This window comes from Mustela nivalis, assembly GCF_964662115.1.
Source record: "Mustela nivalis genome assembly, chromosome: 1".
NCBI classification, from domain to species: Eukaryota; Metazoa; Chordata; class Mammalia; order Carnivora; family Mustelidae; genus Mustela; species Mustela nivalis.
This window is the reverse complement of record NC_139020.1, coordinates 123,918,057-123,938,358: the sequence shown is the minus strand read 5'-3', so window position 1 is coordinate 123,938,358 and position 20,302 is coordinate 123,918,057. Positions and strand designations below refer to the sequence as shown.

Genomic DNA, 20,302 nt, shown 5'->3' with positions numbered 1-20,302 from the left:
GCTGCATACAAATTAACACTTTTCTTTAAAATCCAACTAGAATTTTTTATAGAAATTACCGAAATTATTCTCAAATAAATAGAAAAAGAAAAAGGAACTTTAAGAACCGAAGCCTGGAAGAAGAACAAAATCAGAAGATTCATTTTACCTAATTCCTATAAACATACAAGCTTACAAAATTTTATATAAGAAACACAAAAATGGTATGTTTTATATATTGCCATGAAATCTGCATTTTTCACTAAGGAAAGCACTGTGGACACTCTACCTCATTTGTTTTAATTATTATTTCTTAATATGTATATGTTTTTAAATGATTGTTTAAAAGTATTTAAGCCATTTTTCAGTGAAAATTTAGCATGTCTCTAATTTTTTACCACCGTATACAATACTGTCATCTATCCTTTCTCAACTACACAAATGTATTTGTAGGACAGATTTCTTGTGATGAACATTTATAAAACATTCATACAACTTTTTACTGCCAAATTTCCCTCTAAAAATACTGTACCAATATATACTCCTCTCACCAGTATATGTTGAATTAGTTAAATATAAAAATATACTCACTATATATTGAAGCTTATTTAAAGTACCACAGATTTAGCTTTATACCAATACACCTTTAAAGGAAAAACATATCAGTACACCTTTCCTGCTCTGTAACCACCTTGCTCTGAAAAGAAAGTCCACCCTAGGCTTTCAGATCATATACCAAGATGTCTAATGACGATTTGGGAATATTTGAAAGATTTTGAAAATTGGAATTCATAGAGATTCTACTTAAGAACAATAATCCGGTGCATTCTTATCCTCTACTCACTGTTTTGAGTGTCTCATTTTACTGAGCACATCCAACTCTTAGAAATCTGTACATTTTGCCTTGTGTACTCTGTACAGCTTTAGAACTATTTCCCTCAGTGGAGAAGATATAAATAAATGATGAGTTCCAGCCTTTCCCTTAACATTATGCCAACCCTTAATCTAATTATTTTGTTCTAACTATAGTTTTAAAAGCCTTGTTTATACTTAGTATTTTCCAGAAGCCATCCTAACGTTATTCTAAAGTTCTATCAATTTTATCAATCCTCCTTGGCCACATATGAATCTATTCTGTTTTTACAGGTCGTCTTCTTTAAACTGGTTGTAACTAGATTGTCTTTTTTTTCTTACTACTAAGGACACCCAACATTAATTAAATAAGTATCTACTGAGTAGTAACTACGTGCTAGGCATTGTGTTAAATATGATTTTCAAAAATGAAAATTCCCCATTTTTTCAGTTAGCTTGGTTTCAAAGATACCCTACATAAAAGAACATCCCTTCCACCTGCCCCCACCCCCACCTCTCTCTCTGGCATTTTTTTCTAGTATCTAAGTACACTTCTCATGATGAGGAATTTTTTTCTCTATGCTGACCTGATTACTTCATCCATTTCTCCAATCAGTTCTCACTCTCAAAATGAAGTACAAAGAGCAGTTTCCCTTATTTTGTCAAAATTATAAGAGGTTTTTTTTTAAATGGCAGAACTAGAAAATATCAGGCAGAACATCAGTAAGGACCTAGGTAAACTCAGTAACTTCACCAATCAATTGGATATAACTGACATCAATAGACTACTTCATCTATTAACAGCAGAATTCACATTCTTCTCAACCTCACTTACAGCACTGATCGGACTGACCAAATTATGAGCCATTAAATACAATGGCTCCTGGGTGGCACAGTGGGTTAAAGCCTCTGCCTTCGGCTCGGATCGTGATCCCAGGGTCTGGAATCAAGCCCCACATTGGACTCTCTGCGCAGAGAGAGCCTCCTATCTCCTCTCTCTGCCTGCCTCTCTGCCTACTTGTGATCTCTGTCAAATAAATAAATAGAATCTTAGAAAAAAAAAAAATCATACAGTGTATACTTCACACTACAATGAAATTAGAAATCATCACCAAAAGGAAAGCTGAAAATCCTAAAATACTTGGAGATTGAACAACACATTTCTAAGTAAAACAAGTCAAAGAAATTTCAATAAAAATGTTAAAATATTTTGAGATAAATGAATACTAAAATACAACTTAATAAAATTTGTAGGTGCAGCAAAAGCAGTGCTTAGAGAAAAATTTATAGCATTGTATGCCTACAATAGAAAAGAGAAAATCTAAAATCAATCATTTAATAAGCTTTCATCTTAGGAAACTAGAAAAAGAGCAAAAGCAAGCAGCAGATTAGAGGAGAAATCAAAGAAGTTGGAAACAGTGAATCAACAATGAAAATAAATGAAAGCAAAAGTTTTTTTCCAAAAGATCAAAAAATCAATAACCTCTAGGCATGCTAATTAAGAAAAAAAAAGTAAGACACAAATTTCTAAAATGAGAAATCAAAGAAGAAATTTCATTACAGAATCTGAAGACATTAAAAGGATAAAAGGGTATACTGTGAACTATTCCCAGAAATTTGATAACTTAGAGGAAACAGACCAAGTCCCTGAAAGATACTACCTATAAAAAATATGAATAGTTCTATTTTAAGAAACTTAATAACTAATAATCTTCCAAGATAAAAAGTCACTAGACCCAGATGGGTTCACTAATGAATTGTACCACACATTTAGGGAAGAAGCTACACAAATTTTGTACAACATCTTCCAGAAGACATAAATAGAGGAAATACTTCCTAACTTATTCTATGAGGGCGTCACCCTAATACCAAGACCAGACAAAGACATTACAAGAAAACCGTAGAGCAAGATCTCTCACAAAGATGTAAAAATCCTCAAAAAAATATTAGCAAATCAAGAATTTTAAATGTCCTGGGGCGCCTGGGTGGCTCAGTGGATTAAGCCGCTGCCTTCGGCTCGGGTCATGATCTCAGTGTCCTGGGATCGAGCCCCGCATCGGGCTCTTTGCTCAGCGGGAGCCTGCTTCCTCCTCTCTCTCTGCCTGACTCTCCGCCTACTTGTGATCTTTCTCTCTGTCAAATAAATTAATAAAATCTTTAACAAAAAAAAAAAAAAAAAGAATTTTAAATGTCCTGAAAGAACTGTATACCACAACTAAGTGGGATTTACCCTAGGTATGCACAACTACTTAACATATGAAAATCAAGTAATGAAACCTATCACACAAGAGGCAAAGAAGAATAATCAAGTGGTAGTATCAATAAATGAACAGAAAGCATTTTCACAAAATTCAACACACATCTGTGATTTTAATAAAACTCTCAGCAAGTAAGATAAAGGAGAACTTCCTCAACTTGATAAAGAACATCTATAAAAATCCTACAGCTAACAACTGATATAACTGTGAGAAACTAGAAACTTTCCCACTAAAAACAGGAAAAAAAAAAAGGACAACTCCTTCTTACCATTCCTTTTCAACACTATTCTGAAGTCCAAGCAAAAGCAGTTAAGAAAAGAAAATAAAAGGTACACAGACTGGGAAAGGAGAAATCAAACCTCCTTTGTACACATACTACAGAACTGTCTATGCAGAAAATCTAGAAGACTAGACACCCCTCCCCCAGAAGAACCCCACCCTCTTGGAACTAATTAGCAATTACAGTAGGGTTGCAGGATATAAGGTTAATATATAAAATACCCTTCATATAAGCAAACAATGAATAACTGGAATTTGAAATTGACAACACAATGACATTTACCTTGGCACCAAAAAAGAGAGAAAACAGGTATAAATTCAACAAAATATGCACAAGACCTGTACAAGAAAAACTGTAAAACTCTGATGAACAAAATCTAAGAACTAAATAAGTGGATAACAATTTCACGTTCCCAGATAAGATGACTCAATATTGTGAAGACATTAGTCCTTCCCAAATTGATCTACAGATTCAATACAATCCCAATTAAAATCCCAGCAAATTATTTTGTGTATTATTACAAACTGACGCTAAAGTTTACAGGAAGGCAAAAAGACCCAGAATAATCAACACAGTATTGAGAGAGAAGAACAAAGTTAGAAGAATGACACTACCCAACTTACTATAAAACTACAGTAATCAAGACTATACCAAAATCCAAAGCAGATCAATAGAACAGAATAGACAGACTGGAAATACACCCACACAAATACAGTCAACCAATCTTTGTCAAAGGAGGAAAGATAATACCACAGATAAAAGACAGTGTTTTCAACATAGGAAACTAGATGTCAACAAACAAAAAAACTAACATCAAGAACAAAAACCCTTAAACACAGATCTTACATCCATCACAAAGTTAACTCAAAATGAATCAGATCTAAATGTAAACTCCAAAGTATAAAACCCGGGACCCCTGGGTGGCTCAGTGGGTTAAGCCTCTACCTTCAGCTCAGGTCATGATCTCGGGGTCGTGAGATTGAGTCCCGCATCAGGCTCTCTGCTCAGTAGGGAGTCTGCTTCCCCCTCTCTCTCTGCCTGCCTCTCCACCTACTTGCAATCTCATGTGCGTTCTCTGTCAAATAAATAAATAAATAAAATCTTAAAAAAAAAAAAAAAGGGTATAAAACCCTTAGAAAGTAACACAGGAGAAAATCTAGATGACCTTGGGTATGATCATGAGTTTTTAGATACAACACCAAAGGTAAAGCTATGAAAAAATTGTTTGACAAACTGGACTTCATTAGAATTTTTAAATTCTCCTCGGCAGAAGAATGATAAAACAACTCACAAACTGGGAAATAATATTTGCAAAAACATTTTTGTCTAACTTCTGAAGTATCATTCAAAATATACAAAAAAATTCTTAAAACCCCAATAATTTTTAAAAAACCAACCTATTAAAATATGGGCATAATTTCTAAACCAATACCTCAATGAAGAAGATACATGGCAGAAAAACAAGAAAAAATACTCAAACATCTCATGTCACTAGGAAACTGCAAATTTAAAAAAAAAAAAAAAAAGTGACCTACCTTTACATACCAACTAGCATGGCAAAAATCCAGAACACTGAACCAAATACTGGTGAGAATGTGAAGCAAAAGGAATATAAAATGACACAGCAACTTTGGAAAACAGTTTGGCAGTTTCTTATAAAACTAAACATACTCTTAAAATATGATCCAGCAGTTCACCTGTGTGGCTCAGGGGGTTAAGCCTCTGCCTTCAGCTCAGATCATGATCTGAGGGTCCTGGGATTGAGCCCCTCATCAGGCTCTCTGCTCAGCGGGGAGCCTGCTCCCCCCCCCCTTGGCCTGTTGCCTTCTCTGCCTATTTGTGATCTCTCTGTGTCAAATAAATAAATAAAATCTTAAAAAATAAAAAAAGCCCACAATCCATCAATCATGCTCCTAAGGTATTTATCCAAAGGAGATGAAAACATCTCCATACAAAAACCTGCATATAGATGTTTTCAGCAGCTTCTTTAGTAACTGTCAAAACATGGAGCAAACAAGCTGTCTTTCAGGAGGTGAATAAACAAACTGGTATATGCAGGCAATGAAATATTACTTAGTCCTAAAAAGAAATGGGCTATCAAGCCATGAAAAAGACATGGAGGAATATTAAATGTATATTACTGATGGAAAGAAGCCAATCTGAAACTGCTACATATTATATGATTTCAGCAACATAGCATTCTGAAAAAGGCATGACTATGAAAACCATAAAAATTTTAGATTTGCCAGAAGTTGGGGGGCAGAAGGGAAGAAAAAAGCACAGAGGAATATTAGGTCAGTGAAAGTTTTTATATAATATCATAAAGATGGACATGTCATTATCAAAACCCACAGAATATACAACACCAAGAGTGAAACCTAACATAAACTACGGACTTTGGAGGATAACAATGTGTCAGTGAGGTACTGAAGAGATGTACCATTCTGGTGGCAAGACACTGATAGTGGGGAGGCTGTATATATGTGGGGACAAAAGGTATAGGAAGTTCATGTGTCTTTTTTTGTCAATTTTGCTATGATCCTGAATCTGCTCTTAAAAACAAAGCGTCCTTAAAAAGAAAAAAAAAAAAAAAATAGCTTATAAACAGTTTCATGTTTTCAATAGATGCTAATTTATGTCCATATGCTATAATATCTTTTTCTCTGGACAATCTTATAATTTTATGTGGATTTAAGCACATGTATTCAAGAGTACATGTGTACACAGAGATAAGAGGAACAATGCCCTTTTTTAAACATTTGGTATCTCCATCTGTTTGTCATGCACTCGCTGCTACAAATGATGAAAGAAAGGAAACAAAGAATATAACTGCTACTCTGTTCAATTCCTAGCATAAAACTCTTTTATCAATTTTTATTACCTGAACGAAGAACAAAGGTTAAAGAGAAATAGCTGTAGTTTCTTTCCAATTACATGCATTTTCATCTGTATAGTACAAGATTCTATTCTTTAATCAGAAGAATCATTCTGTAAAGACATATAATACAATCTAATTAATTCAGGTCCTTCTTTTATCATTCCTAATTATTTATCTAAGTTGTCCTAAAGAACCTCTTAGCAGTGGGGGAATGGGTGATTCAGGAGATTAAGCACCTGACTCTTGATTTCAGATCACGTCATGATCTCGGGGTCATGGGATTGAACCCCACACCAGGATTCATGATTAGCACAGAGTCTACTTGTCTCTTTCCCTGTCTCTCTCATGCACGTACAAATAAAATCTTTTTAAAAAGAGAAAAATCTCTTAACAGTGAATGTGCATGTATATATATCTGCATGCATACGCACATACACATGATTTACAAAGCAATGATTAAAATGACAATTATATTATTTCTAAAACTGTTTTTCAACAGTTTACTGCCCTGTACCACAATAGAAGGAATATATTCATTTACTATTTTTACTGGATTTATGATTGTTCCCATTCTTTATAATAGCAAATAAAAGGTATTAAGAAAAAATTTTGTCCAGTATTAACACATGTCTATTTCATACTATACAGAATTTAAGTAGCATTTAATCAAGAAAACAAACTTCTTAACCCTCTTCCCAGTAAAATTTAGCGGTATTATACAGTTGACCCTTGAACAAAACAGGTATGAAGCGCACAAGTCCATTTACAGATGGACTTTTGCCATAAATACAGCACAGTACTATAAATTTATCTTCTCATGATTTTCCTAAAAACACTTTATTTTCTCTAGCTTTACTGTAAGAATATAGTACAGAAAACACATAATACACAAAATTTGTGTTAACAGACTATCTTACTGGTAAAGATTCTGGTCAGCAGAAGGTTAAGAGTAGTTAAGTATTGGGGTAGTCAAAGTTATACGCAGATTTTCAACTATGAGAGGAGTTGCACCCCTAACTCCAAAGTTGTTTTTAGAGGTCAACTAGAAACGAGAAAGATTTTCTACCTCTTTTAATTGATTAAAAAGAATGCCAAAATAGAATTAATAACCCAAGATAATATCCATTCACCCTACAAGATGGCCCAAATAGGAAATATGTAGCATTAAGACACAAGAAATGGCAAAGTGGTAAACTTTTGAAAATATTAACCTAAAAATTTCAAATGCTCAAGAGGCAGAAGGATAATTTACATCAAAATTGAATTATATGCTCAATGGCAGAGAGATAGGTTCACTAGTAAGAGCAAGCTGGTTCATTAGTCTGCTTTCTCTTCTAATAACGTATTACAAAACGCTATCCTTCTTAGCATTTCTGAGTAATATAACCTTACAAATCAAAAGGAATGTAGCAGAATGGTTTAAGAGTTTGGGCTTCTAACAGATATGCTTTCTAACTTTAACTTACTCTGCCTCAATATTCCTATTTCTCAAAGATGAATAATAAAAGAAGAAAACTTCAAATGATTGTTAAGAGGAGTAATCAGAATGCCCGTAACTCTTCAATAAATATTAACTCATAGCGACAGGAGAAAGGAGCAAATAAAAATATAAAGGAATGTTAATAAGTGCAACTATTTTTTTCCTTTTCTTTCCTTCACTGCCATAGTCTTAATGCCTAAAGCTTACTAATTATTTGTTGAATTAACAAGAAGAGTGTATGCATATACATATGTATGTATGTACGTACATGTGTGTCTATATATATATATTTTAAGCAGAGAATGCAAAACTGGACATGAGGAGAACTCTCAGTTAACAAACTAACCAAAGATAGGAGCTTTTTCTTTAAAAGAAAAAGGAAACCAAAAAGAATAGGTCAGGGTTGAATTCTCAGTTAACTCATTTAGCAGTGACACCTAAAACTGGTAGAGTAGGAAAGTGGGAGACCAAGCAGAGGCTAGAGGATGAGACCGAAGAGTAGGGTGTATCAGAATGGAAGATGAGAACTAAAAACATCAGAAGGTTATATCTGAAAAAGCCCCTACAAATGATCTTATATACAGATAAAAATCCCACAACTCAGATGAAATGTCTCTGGATTAATTTTTTCCATATTAACCAGTTTCTCCCAAAAGCTTTATATATTAAGCTCTGAAAATGCAATCTCATGAATAAAGGTATTCAACTTCTTTCCCAAAAATGCTGCCTCCACATCTTCTCCTTATCTACCCACATTTTCCCTTTTAGTACTCCCCTAATTTTATCTTTTTATACTCCAAAGCCATGAAATTACAACAAGAACCTTAACACTCTCCTAACATCTCAACTTTGGTGTTCCTCCTCGATTACTCTAGTCTTAATTCCAAAATGCTTATTACTTCTCTTGTAAGATCACTCTCTTATTTCTGTGTGTGTGTACATATTACCTCATGCTACACAACCCACTCTTCCTGAAGTAAACTGGGAAGCTCTTACCTTGAAACCCAGGCAGAATTAGGTCTCATAAATTTTCACACCACTTTGTACATACAACTGAGAGTACTTTTTGCCACTTATTTTGTATGTGTCCATGTATTATTTTGTAATTAAGAGTGTCACAAATTTTATTCCATTCTCTACCTTCTTAAAAAGGTTTTATTTATTTGAGACAGAGAAAGAGACAGCAAGAGAGCAGGCACACACCCAGAAGCAGAGGGAGGGGCAGAGAGAGGGAGAAACAGATGGCCCATTGGGCAGGCAGCAGGATGTGGGGCTCATTCCCAGGACCCTGGGATCATGACCTGGGCCAAAGGTAGATGCTTAACAAACTGAGCCACCCACGTGTCCCCAGTTCCTTACATTTATCACTCTATGTTAGTCTTTTTTTTTTTTAATTAATAAACTTTTTTTAAAGAATAGTTTTAAGTTCACAGCAATTTTCCACATATTTTTAGTGATTCATTGGTATTTCTACCTCTTCAGAAGAATAATGATTTACGAACTTTTAGAAAGAATTACCCTCACTTTAGGTTCCTAAAGAATTAATTGTATAGTACTTGGCACCCAGAAAAGGGGCTTAATAATTAACAACTGTAAAACATAAAGACATACCAATTCATTAGTAAGTCTGTTCTTACTGCTACTGGGCATGGGTGTTTTTGTGGGTTTTTTTTTCCATTATGATTTCTAACTGGTTACATAGCTATTACATAACTTATCTTTTAATCTAACTGAAATTTCTGACTTTCAGAAATCTACAAAACACTGGAACCATAAAAGGAAGTCAGGTTCTGGCAAGATCCATACCTCTTTTCTTTCTACAGAGTATTGCATCTGGCCAAGGTAATGAGCTGGGATTCAGGAAGACAATTAGGGCAGGTATACTATGTGAAAAGGGCAGAAAAATCTAAGAACATCAACTGGATAGATCCAAACTACACCTTTGATGAAGGATTAGAAGTGAGATACAAAATAAGGAATCTAACAGACAGGAGTAAAACTGGGGGCACCTGCGGGCTCAGTCAGTTAAGCATCTGCCTTTGCCTCAGGTCATGAGGCCAGCCAAAATCCTGAGACTGAGGTGGTATCAGGCTTCTTGATCAGCAAAGAGCCTGCTTCTCCCTCTCCCTCTCCTGCTCCCTTTGAGGCTCCCCCTGGCTTGTGCCCTCTCACTCTCACATTCTCTCAAATAAGTAAATAAAACTTTTTTTTAAGCACTGGGGTGGGGGGGCCAGCAAAATTATAAACACAAAGTGGAAGCAAGAGAAAAGAATCAAATGAACTGTATCAAACACCAGAGTAGGTTGGAAAGAATGAAAGTTTAAAGACTGTAGGGGCAGATCTGTAGCAGAGTCAACATTCACTGGTATCTCTATTATTAATCCAACTCAATCAAAATTTAAGAAACCATGATAAATATGTATTCACTAGCATTTGTAAAAGAAAAATTTTAACTTAAATAAATGTATATTTAAATATAGTTTAAATGTAAACTTAAATATAAAGCTTCCAAAGTTATCTTATACCATGTTAAAGCATACAAATAATGATCACAAATAAATACATCATTGACTGGCATGCTCTAAATTTAAAGAGCATTAAAAATGCCATCAGGGGCACCTGGGTGGCTCAGTGGGTTAAGCCGGCTCAGGTCATGATCTCAGGGTCCTGGGATGGAGTCCCACATTGGGCTCTCCACTCAGCGGGGAGCCTGCTTCTCTCTCTTTCTCTCTCTCTCTCTCTCTCTGCCTCTTGTGATCTTTCTCTGTCAAATAAATAAATAAATAAAATCTTTTAAAAAAAATGCCATCAGACTTTTACTTCAGACAGAGGGTAAGATGGTTGCAGAGGCGTAGGAGGACTCTGGGGTCAACTACTCCCACTAATACAACTAGGTAACTATCAAATAATCCTGAATATCCCAGTAATCTACCTGAATACGGGCAAAAGAAACTCTACAACTAAAGGTAGAGAAGAAGACACATCAAAGAAGGTGGGAAGTATGGAGACATGTGTTGGGAGAGAAATGGACTGTGACTGCTAAAGTGGGTAGGAAGGAAGAGAGACAAATTAGCACACAGAGGAGTACATGGGGAAAATGAATTCCTGTAACAACTGGCTTGGAAAATGAGAGGACCCGAATTTCACAAATTCTGACAGTCTGCAGGGCTTAAAGACTGTGGAGTTTCAAAGGTCATTGGGTTTGGCCCTGAGAAAGTTCTATGGATATCATGCTGCTCTTGTAGAAAAGGCAGGGGTAAACAGCCAATGGTCTTACAGTACAGAAACAGAAGGGAGGTTAGTTGCTCATCTCCAAATGTGTCCCTGAGAAGAACCCTCTGGAGAGAGAAAAAAACAAAAAACAAAATAACCAAAAAACTGGCAGGTGCCATTACCTGCCCTCCATCCCGCAGCAAAAACACAAGGCCATGCTGTGGGAACCAGCATAGCATGGACACTTGCTATCTAACTGGGTTACACCAAGCCCCATCCCGCAGCACTGTGGAAGAACTACCATTCCCAGTCACACTTGCCTCAGTCCCAGCACAGTGGGCTCACTCCTCCAGGAGACTGGCCCAAACCCCTACCAACACCACATTTCCAAATCTGGGAGTTCTGTGAAGCCTCCATTCCAGTGGCAGCAGCACAGGTCTCATTTCACAAGTAGATCAGAGTACATATAGTTAAACCACATTTAGGCCAGGAACTAAACACTGCACACAAGGCTGAGAGAACCCCTGCAGAGGATAGGCCTGAAGGATAAAGCAGTCAGAACACACTGCAGTGCCCTAGAGAACAAGGGACACTACAATGCAGGGCACTACAGGACCGCTTCTTCCTAAGGTCATTATGCTCAAGAACAGGAAATACAACAGACTTACGTTACAGAGAGAAACAGGCCCAGAGATTTAGATGAAATGAAAAGACAGAGGAATTTCTTCCAAATGAAAGAACAGAACAAGGCCACAGACAGATATCTAAGCAAAACAAATGTAAATAATATACTTAATGGAGAATTTAAAGGAACAATCATAAGGATACTCGCTGGACTTGAAAAACAGGTGGAGATCATCAATGAGACCATTAACAGAAAGATAAGGAATAATACAGAGATAAAGGGTCCAATAAACGAAAAACACACTTGTTGTAACGAGCAACAGGCTAAAAGAAGAGGAGGAATGAATTAATAACCTAGAAGACAGTATAATGGAAAGTACTCAAGCTGAACAAAAAAGAGAAAAGGGACTTAGGCAATATGAGAATAGACTTAGGAAACTCGGTGACTTCATCAAAGATAATAATATTCATATTACAAAAGTCCCAGAAGAAGGAGGAGGAAGGAAGGAGGAGAATTTATTTGAAAAAATAGTAGCTAAAAATATCCTCATTTGGGGAAGGAAACAGATACCCAGATCCAGAAGGCATAGAAAACCGCCAACAAAATCAACAAAAGCAGATCTATACACCAAAACATATTGTAAATTAAGAAGGAAAGTACACTACTAAAGAAAAAAGGGAGGGGGGTTACATTTAAAGGAAACCCCATAAGGATACCAGCAGATTTTTCAGCAGAAATTCCAGATCAGAAAGGAGTAGCTTGATAAACTCAAAGTGCTGAAAGAGCAAAAAACAACAACAAAGAATACCCAGCAATTAGAAGAAGTGATAAAGAGTTTCCTGATAAATAAAAACTAAAGGAATCCATGATCACTAAACAAGTCCTACAAGAAGTAATAAAGGAACTCCTTCAGTAGAAAGGAATCGAGAAAGGGATCGAATCCCGCATTGGGCCCCCAGCTCAGCAGGGAGTCTGCTTCTCTCTCTGACCCTCTCTCCTCTCACGCTCTCTCCCTCTCACTCAAGTAAATAAATAAAATTTTTAAAAAATCATTCACCATGATCAAGTGTGTTTTATTCCTAGGTTGCAATGGTGGTTCATTATTCATAAATCAAATAATATGATACATCATATCAACAAGAGAAAGGATAAGAACCATATGATCATTATACAAGATGCAGAAAAAACATCTGACAAAGTACAACATCCACTCATAATAAAAACCCTCAACAAAGCAGGTTTAGAAAGAACATGCCTCGACATAATAAAAGCCATATATGAAAATTCCATATCTAACATTATCCTTAACAGAGAAAAATTGAGATCCTTTCCCCTAAGGTAAGGAACAAGACAAAGATGTCCATTCTCACCACTTCTATTTAACATAAAGTCCTAATCTCAGTAATCAGACAACAAAAAGAAAAAGAGTAATAGGCACCTAAATCAGTAAGTTAGAAGTAAAACTCAATATACGCAACTGACACAATATTATAGATAGAAAATTTGAAAGACTTCACAAAAAACTGCTAGAACTGGTAAACAAATTCAGTAAAGTCGCAGGATACAAAATCAGTGTAAAGAAATTTGTTGCATTTCTATACACTGATAATGAGGCAGCAGAAAGAGAAATCAAGAAAATGATCTCATTTAATTGTTTCATTTAATGATCATTTAATTAAGAAAATTATCTCACTGCCCCCAAAATAGTAAGATACCTAGTAATAAACCTAACCAAAGAAAGACCTGCACTCTGAAAACTATAAAATACTAATGAAAGAAACTGAAGACAACACAAAGAAATGGGAACACATTCCATACTCATGGATTGGAAGAACAAATACTGTTAAAATGTTTATACTATGCAAGGCAACCTACACTTTTAATGAAACCCCTTATCAAAATACCAACAGCATTTTTCACAGGGAAAAAAAATCCTAAAATTTGTATGGAACCATAAAAGACCCCAACTAGACAAAGCAATCTTGAAAGAGAAAACCAAAGCTGGAGGCTTCACAATTGTGGACTTCAAGTTATATTACAAAGACGTAGTAATCAAAACAGTATGGTACTAGTACAAAACATGCACATATATCGAAGAACAGAATAGAAAATCCAAAAATAAACCCACAACTATATGGTCAGTTAATTTTCAACAAAGCAAGAATGAATATCCAATGGGAGGGAAAAAAGAGTCTCTTCAACAAAAAGTTTTGGGAAAAGTTGAAAACAACATGCAAAAGAATGAAACTGGATCACTTTCCCACACTATACATAAAAATAAATTTAAAATGAATTAAAAGCTTAAATGTGAGATCTTAAAAGGTAAAACTCCTAGAAGAGAACACAGGTAGAAATTTTTCTGACAGTGGCCATAGGAATTTCCTTCTAGACAGGCTCCCTCAAGCAAGAAATATAAAAACAAAAATAAACTATCAGGATTTCATCAAAATAAAAAGCTTCTGCATGCCAAAGAGAAACAATCAACGAAACTAAAAGGCAACCTAAAAAATGGGAGAAGATATCTGCAAATGATATAAGCAATAAAGGGTTAGTATCTAAAATATATAATTAACTTGTAAAACTCAACACCCCCAAAATGAATTAAATTAAATGAATCCAATTAAATGGAGTCAGAAGACATGAACAGACATTTCTCCAAAGAAGACATACAGATGGCCAATAGACAAAGGAAAACATACTGAACATCAATCATCATCAGATAAATGCAAATCAAAACTACAACAGGTATCACCTCACATCTGTCTGAATGGCTAAAGTAAAACAGAGGTGCTGGCCAGAATGTGGAGAAAAAGGAACCCTCATGCACTTAGTAGGAATGCAAACTGGTACAGCCATTGAGGAAAATAGTATGGAAGTTCTTCATAAACTTAAAAATAGAACTACCCTATGATCCAATGATCACATTACTGAGTATTTACCGAAAAAAAATACAAAGAACAGTAATTCAAAGCAATATATACACCTCTATGTTTATAGCAGCATTACTTAAAATAGCCAACATAGGAAGGAGCCCAAATGAACATGGATTGAAGTGGATAAAGAAGATGTGTTATATTTACACAATGGAATATAACACAGCCACGAAAAATGATGAAATCTTGCCATTTGCAACAAGGAGCTGGAAAGTATAAGGCTAAGTGAAATAAGTCAGATGAAGACAAATACTGTATGATTTCAAACCATGAAATTTAAGAAACAAAACAGAAAAAAAAAAGAAAGAGACAAATCAAGAAACAGACTCTTAACTGTAACTAATAGTTATCAGTGGAGAGGTAGGCAAAGGTATAGGTGAAATAGGTGATGGATGGAGGTTAAGGCATACCCTGACAGAGATGAGCACCAGATTATTAAAATAAAAACTTTAAAAAAAAAAAAAGTACCACCAGCCTTTCAAATAAGCAGCAAGTCAAAAGGAACTCCAAAAAAATAAAGTTGCCTCACACTAAATCACACTGTACCACACTTATAAGAAACAATGTGTGCAAACAGAAAACTGAATAGAAAACTGACAGCCTGTTTGTCAAAATTTAAACTGAAATTTATATTTCCATGTGCTTTATATGAAAACTGCATTGTGAATCTTTAAAATTAAAGTTTTTCTAAAATTCAACCACCACCATTTTACTTCTCACCAGCAAAAAATTACATTCATTTAAATATTTTCCTAATGAATATACTGACTCATACAAGTAAGAACTGTCTGACAACTAACAACTTCATTATGTGAAACAGTATATATCACCATTTTAGTTACTCCAGATGGGGAACAATAAAAATATTTCAAATATGTCCTCTGGCTAAAACAAATAAACATCCATTGTTAAAGAAATTTCCACAAGGACAAAAAAACTTACTTCTTAAAAAATCTTATCAAAATAATTAACTTGTAGGGGCACCTGGGTGGCTCAGCAGGTTAAAGCCTCTGCCTTCGGCTCAGGTCATGATCCCAGGGTCCTGGAATCGAGCCCCACATCGGGCTCTCTGCTCAGCAGGGAGCCTGCTTCTTTCTCTCTCTCTCTCTGCCTGCCTCTCTGCCTACTTGTGATCTCTTGTCTGTCAAATAAATAAATAAAATCTTAAAAAAAAATTAACTTGTAGAGCCCCATGATTTTCATATAAACGTTATTTCAAGTTGGGGCACCTGGGTGGCTCAGTCAGTTAAGCATCTGACTCTTGATTTTGGCTCAGGTCATCATCTCAAGGTCTTGGGACAGAGCCCTTAGTCAGACTCTGCACTCCACAGGTAGTCAGATTGAGGTTCTCTCCCTCTGCAATAACCCCCTCGTGCTCTCACATGCACTCTCTAAAATAAATAAGTAAGTCTTTAAAAGAATTATTTCAAGTGTTGAAAGTACCATTGTCTTACTACAGCCCTAAGAAAAAATTTAAGATTTAACAAAAGCACAAATGGTAATTCTTTTTAATCTGGTGAAGAAAACATCACTAAAAGCCAAACTTTTTTTTTTCAACTCCCCTTAAAATATGTGAATCTATTAGCCCAGTAAATAAAACTTTAAATAAACAAAAGTTAAAAATTAAAATCTGAACCATAATGTATATCTCAACTTTAATGCCTTATCTAATCCTTTCTTTTTCCGTATAATCACTGTCTCCATCTTTTATTAACTCTGTACAACATTAATCTGCAAAATAGGCTCTATAATACTAATTCTAATTTTGAAACAAGAACAACATAATAAACCTTTCTCACTGCAGCATGCACATTATTGTTTTCTGGCTAGAGATGAAGCTATAGTCTTCACGAGATATTCTGAAATAGTTTTCTATATGCTTAGTTTCATGGGGAAAAACTCCCACAAATTTAAAAAGCCAAGACCATCTTGTTTTGGAGTCCTCCATTCCATAACCTCCCCAGTACTTAAAAATCTACTAATTGTAAGTTGGTGTTAAACAATGTTAGTATCCAAAAATGTTTAAATTATGATGCCCACTCTTAAAGAACTTAAATCAGAAAGAGAAAAAATACCCAGAGACCACAAAAGGTAGATTCTAAATTCCTTAGAGAAAGAACATATGCTTATTAAGTTTGATGAAGCAGTGTAAGAACAAATTCTATGGGACCATGATTAGGAAGAAACAGGTTCTTAATTAATCCCCATGACTAAATGAACTTTAAGGAAGTGAGGTCCAAACCAGATGAAAGAAAGGAAATTGTATGGTTTATTACTTTGTAGATTGGTTTAGAAAATTCATTTACAATTAGAAAATATGAACAAATATTGATTAATGAATAATAAGGTATATAATTTTGTGTTGTTACTTTAAATCCAAGAAGAGCTATGTGAAACCCTCACTTTGTTTTCCAGGGTTGTAACTTCTCTTCAAATCTACTGATCCACGAACAAGTACAATTTTAAAGATTTATACTTGATAAACCTAATTTTTTCAGGCAGGAATCATTAGAGATATTAAAACTGATAAGCAAAAGTATAATAAGAAACTTATACATAGTCTTCAAGTATGTCCCCACAAGATAACTGATTAATTACAAAGAAAATAGTTAATATTACAGTGAAGAAACCTGGCAAACCCCTCCTTAACCAACGGATCATAGTTAACACCACTAATAATGAGATATATCAGCAGAGACTCCCATTAATATAATGAACAAACAAGGGCACAACTTCAGTTCTGTGGTATTCTTGACAAAAAAAGAAAAACTTGCATTTAATCACAGGATACTCACATAAACCCAAACTGAGGGGCATGCTACAAAATTATAGGCCAGTATTCTCCTGAAGTGTCAAGGTCATGAAAGACTTAAAAATGCTGAGGAACTGTGCTATGTTAGAGAAGAGACAGGATAACTAAATGCAATTTGTGATCCTAGCTTGGATCCTGGATCAGAAAACGGAGATCAGTGGGTCAACTGATACAATATTAATAAGGTCTGCATATTCATTAACAATACGGTATTGGTTAATTTTCTGTTTTTGGTTATTATACTGTGGTTATGAAACATACTGGCATTTGGGGAAGCAGGGTGAAGGATAGAGAGGAGAAAGTTCTGTATTGTTTTTGCAACCTAAAGACTAAAATTATTTCTGGAGGGAAGAATAAAAATCCAAACTGCCGAACTGTATACTAAAATGCAACACGTTAAAACATCCAAGAACATGAAAGAAAACCAGGTAACACATTTTAACAAATGATCTTCCTACTTTCTCCCCAGGTTCAGAACATTTGTTTATTCTTACTAATTCACTTACCAAAAACTGGGCACTATGTAGATTCCAGGTGCTATGTAGATTCCTCCTCCTCTCCCTTACTCAATTTGGTCTCTACCTCTTGAATATTGAGATTATGGTAACTATTTTTCCTAATTATAATCGAATTATAATACTTAAAACTATTTACATATTCCATAGAGTTAGTTCCATGAGACTGTTATGTGGAACAAATGGAATTTCAAAAAATCCTTGCAGGGAAAAAAAGAAACCATCTGATAAATCCAATGATATTTTTACATGCCTCAAAATGCCAAAGTGTTCAAATCCATTAAAAATATTACTAACCAAAGAATGCTAAAAGCCAGAGACTTCAACAATAGGTGTATGTCATTTTGTCCATTATGCTTATATTTTGCATTTCAAAGGCCCTTCCCTTATATCCATTCCTTAAGGTTGCCATAACAAAGTACCATAAACTGCATGCACATCTTTAAACAACATAAATTTATTATTTCACATTCCGGAGACTAGAAGTCCAAAATCAAGATGCTGGTAAGGCCATGTTCCCTCTGGTAGCTTCTAGGGGAGACTCCTTCCTTGCCTCTTCCAACTTCTGATAGCCTAAGGTATTTCTTGGTTTGCTTTATGTATAACTCCAATCTCTGCCTCCATCTTCAAATGGTTGTCTACCCCCATGTCTGTGTGTTTCTGTGTCTTCACATGTCTCCGTTTTCTCTTTTTATAGGAATACCAGTCTACTAGATTGGGGCCCACCCTGAGAATGACTTCATGTTAACTTAATTATATCTGTAAAGACCCTATTTCCAAATATGGGCACATTCACAGGACGTCCTAAGTGCTAAACAGAAGGGTAAATAAATTAGATGAAAGCCCAGTCTTTAAGAAGATGGTATTTCTAGTTCATAAAATCAGACAATAAATGAAAGGATATACATGACAGATTTCAGATTGTAAGAAGTGGTATGAGGTTATAAAGTACTTTAAAAGGAGGTCTCAGAAAGACTCTAAGGCAGTAATACTGGAGTGACTTGAAGGATGTACAAGTGTAATGGCCAAGGTAGCAGGTTGGGGTAGAGATTATTCTTGATAATGAAGGCTATTTGTTTACTTAAGTAATCCGGCCACGTGCCAATGGTGCAGAAAGCTGACAATTTATTACATATAACAATTTGGAAATTATGTGACTCAAAGAATTTCTTTTCTTTACTTAAAGAGAATCTTCTATCAAATTTTGCACATCTGGGGCACCTGGGTGTCTCAGTCAGTTAAGCATCTGCTTTCGGCTCAGGTCTGGAGCCCTGCATCAGGCTCCCTGCTCCATGGGGAGCCTGCTTCTCCTGTTACCTCTGCCTCTCTGTCTCTCATGAATAAATAAAATCTTTTAAAAGAAATTCTTTGTACATCTAAATGTTAGGCCCTTAATTTTTATATTATGCCAATTTATTGTAGATAATTTAAATTTGGATAGCCCATAATCCTATCAGTTTGCTGATCACAAACCATAGTTACAAATGATACTAACTTAGTAATTGTAAGCTAAGTCAAGATAATGTACTGTTATGATATGAAACCATAGATTATACAGTTGTATATTTACTCTGAAGTAAATACTATGCTCACAATTAGGAGAAAATTAACCTGAGGGAGAAAAAAACTTACAAGGAGGTTGAAGCATTCCAACAGAAAGCTCCTCAGAATCCCACTGATTATAAAATTGAGGGTACAGCAGAAAGTTAGGTGATGTGTATGTATAAAAGTCTCAGAACAATCCTAACTATACACTTTTATCACTACTCACTGAAGCACCATACCTGCCAGTTGTCCTAGGCAATCATCTTGATTAAATATACTCCAGGGATGACTCTGGTCAGGTTTCTTTTTATTTCTCTAGCATTCCCCAATGCCAAGCTTACTACCACCTATGATAGTGATTCAGGGAGTTAGTGAAGGTACAAAAACTGCAGTACTAGGACAAAATTCTAGGATATTGTCACTGTTATAGCTTAATAAAGTTTAACACAATGATCAGGTTTAATGCACGCTGTTGTATTTCATTACCAGTTTACCAGACTCATTTCTTACAAGCGGGAAATATTTCAGTCACATGCTCTTATTAAACATTAGGTATTCCAGAGACTACAGAAAAACCTCTACTAACTAGAATCTGCAGAGTATGAATTATTTCATGTGTAAGTATCTAGGAAAACTGATATTTTACATTAATTCCCAAAACACTTAAGCATACTGAAAGGCAAACCTAAATTATACTAAAGTATCCCTTGATTTCACTGTTCAGAGGAACACTGTTGTATCTCCCCACCTCCAAAAGGGCTATAAGGGATATTCTTTTATGAGAAAGCAAGGTGTTGCTTAGAACAATCTAGTGAAAGGCTAAACATATGAAGGTAGGTTTTTTTGGTGCTAGTATGTACTTTCTTCTCCAACTACCCCCACCCACATGCTCTATCATAGGTAAAATGGTGAGTTTTGTTGTTTTCAGCCCT

General features: G+C 35.2%; 1 protein-coding gene across 10 annotated transcripts in view; it reads right to left on the bottom strand.

The window, feature by feature from the left end:
• The window catches only part of STAG1 (STAG1 cohesin complex component), a 425,728-nt gene that overhangs the window by 306,451 nt on the left and 98,975 nt on the right, over positions 1 to 20,302 (bottom strand). For 3 of the 10 annotated variants that reach the window (XM_082690746.1, XM_082690741.1, XM_082690744.1), the window contains exon 2: positions 6,251 to 6,357. The exons of 6 other annotated variants lie outside the window; for them this stretch is intronic. The gene's annotated coding sequence lies outside the window, so the exon portion shown is untranslated. Of the gene's footprint in view, positions 1 to 6,250; positions 6,358 to 19,596; positions 19,718 to 20,302 lie in introns of all 10 variants that reach the window. One more of the 10 variants, XM_082690742.1, reaches the window with a different exon arrangement.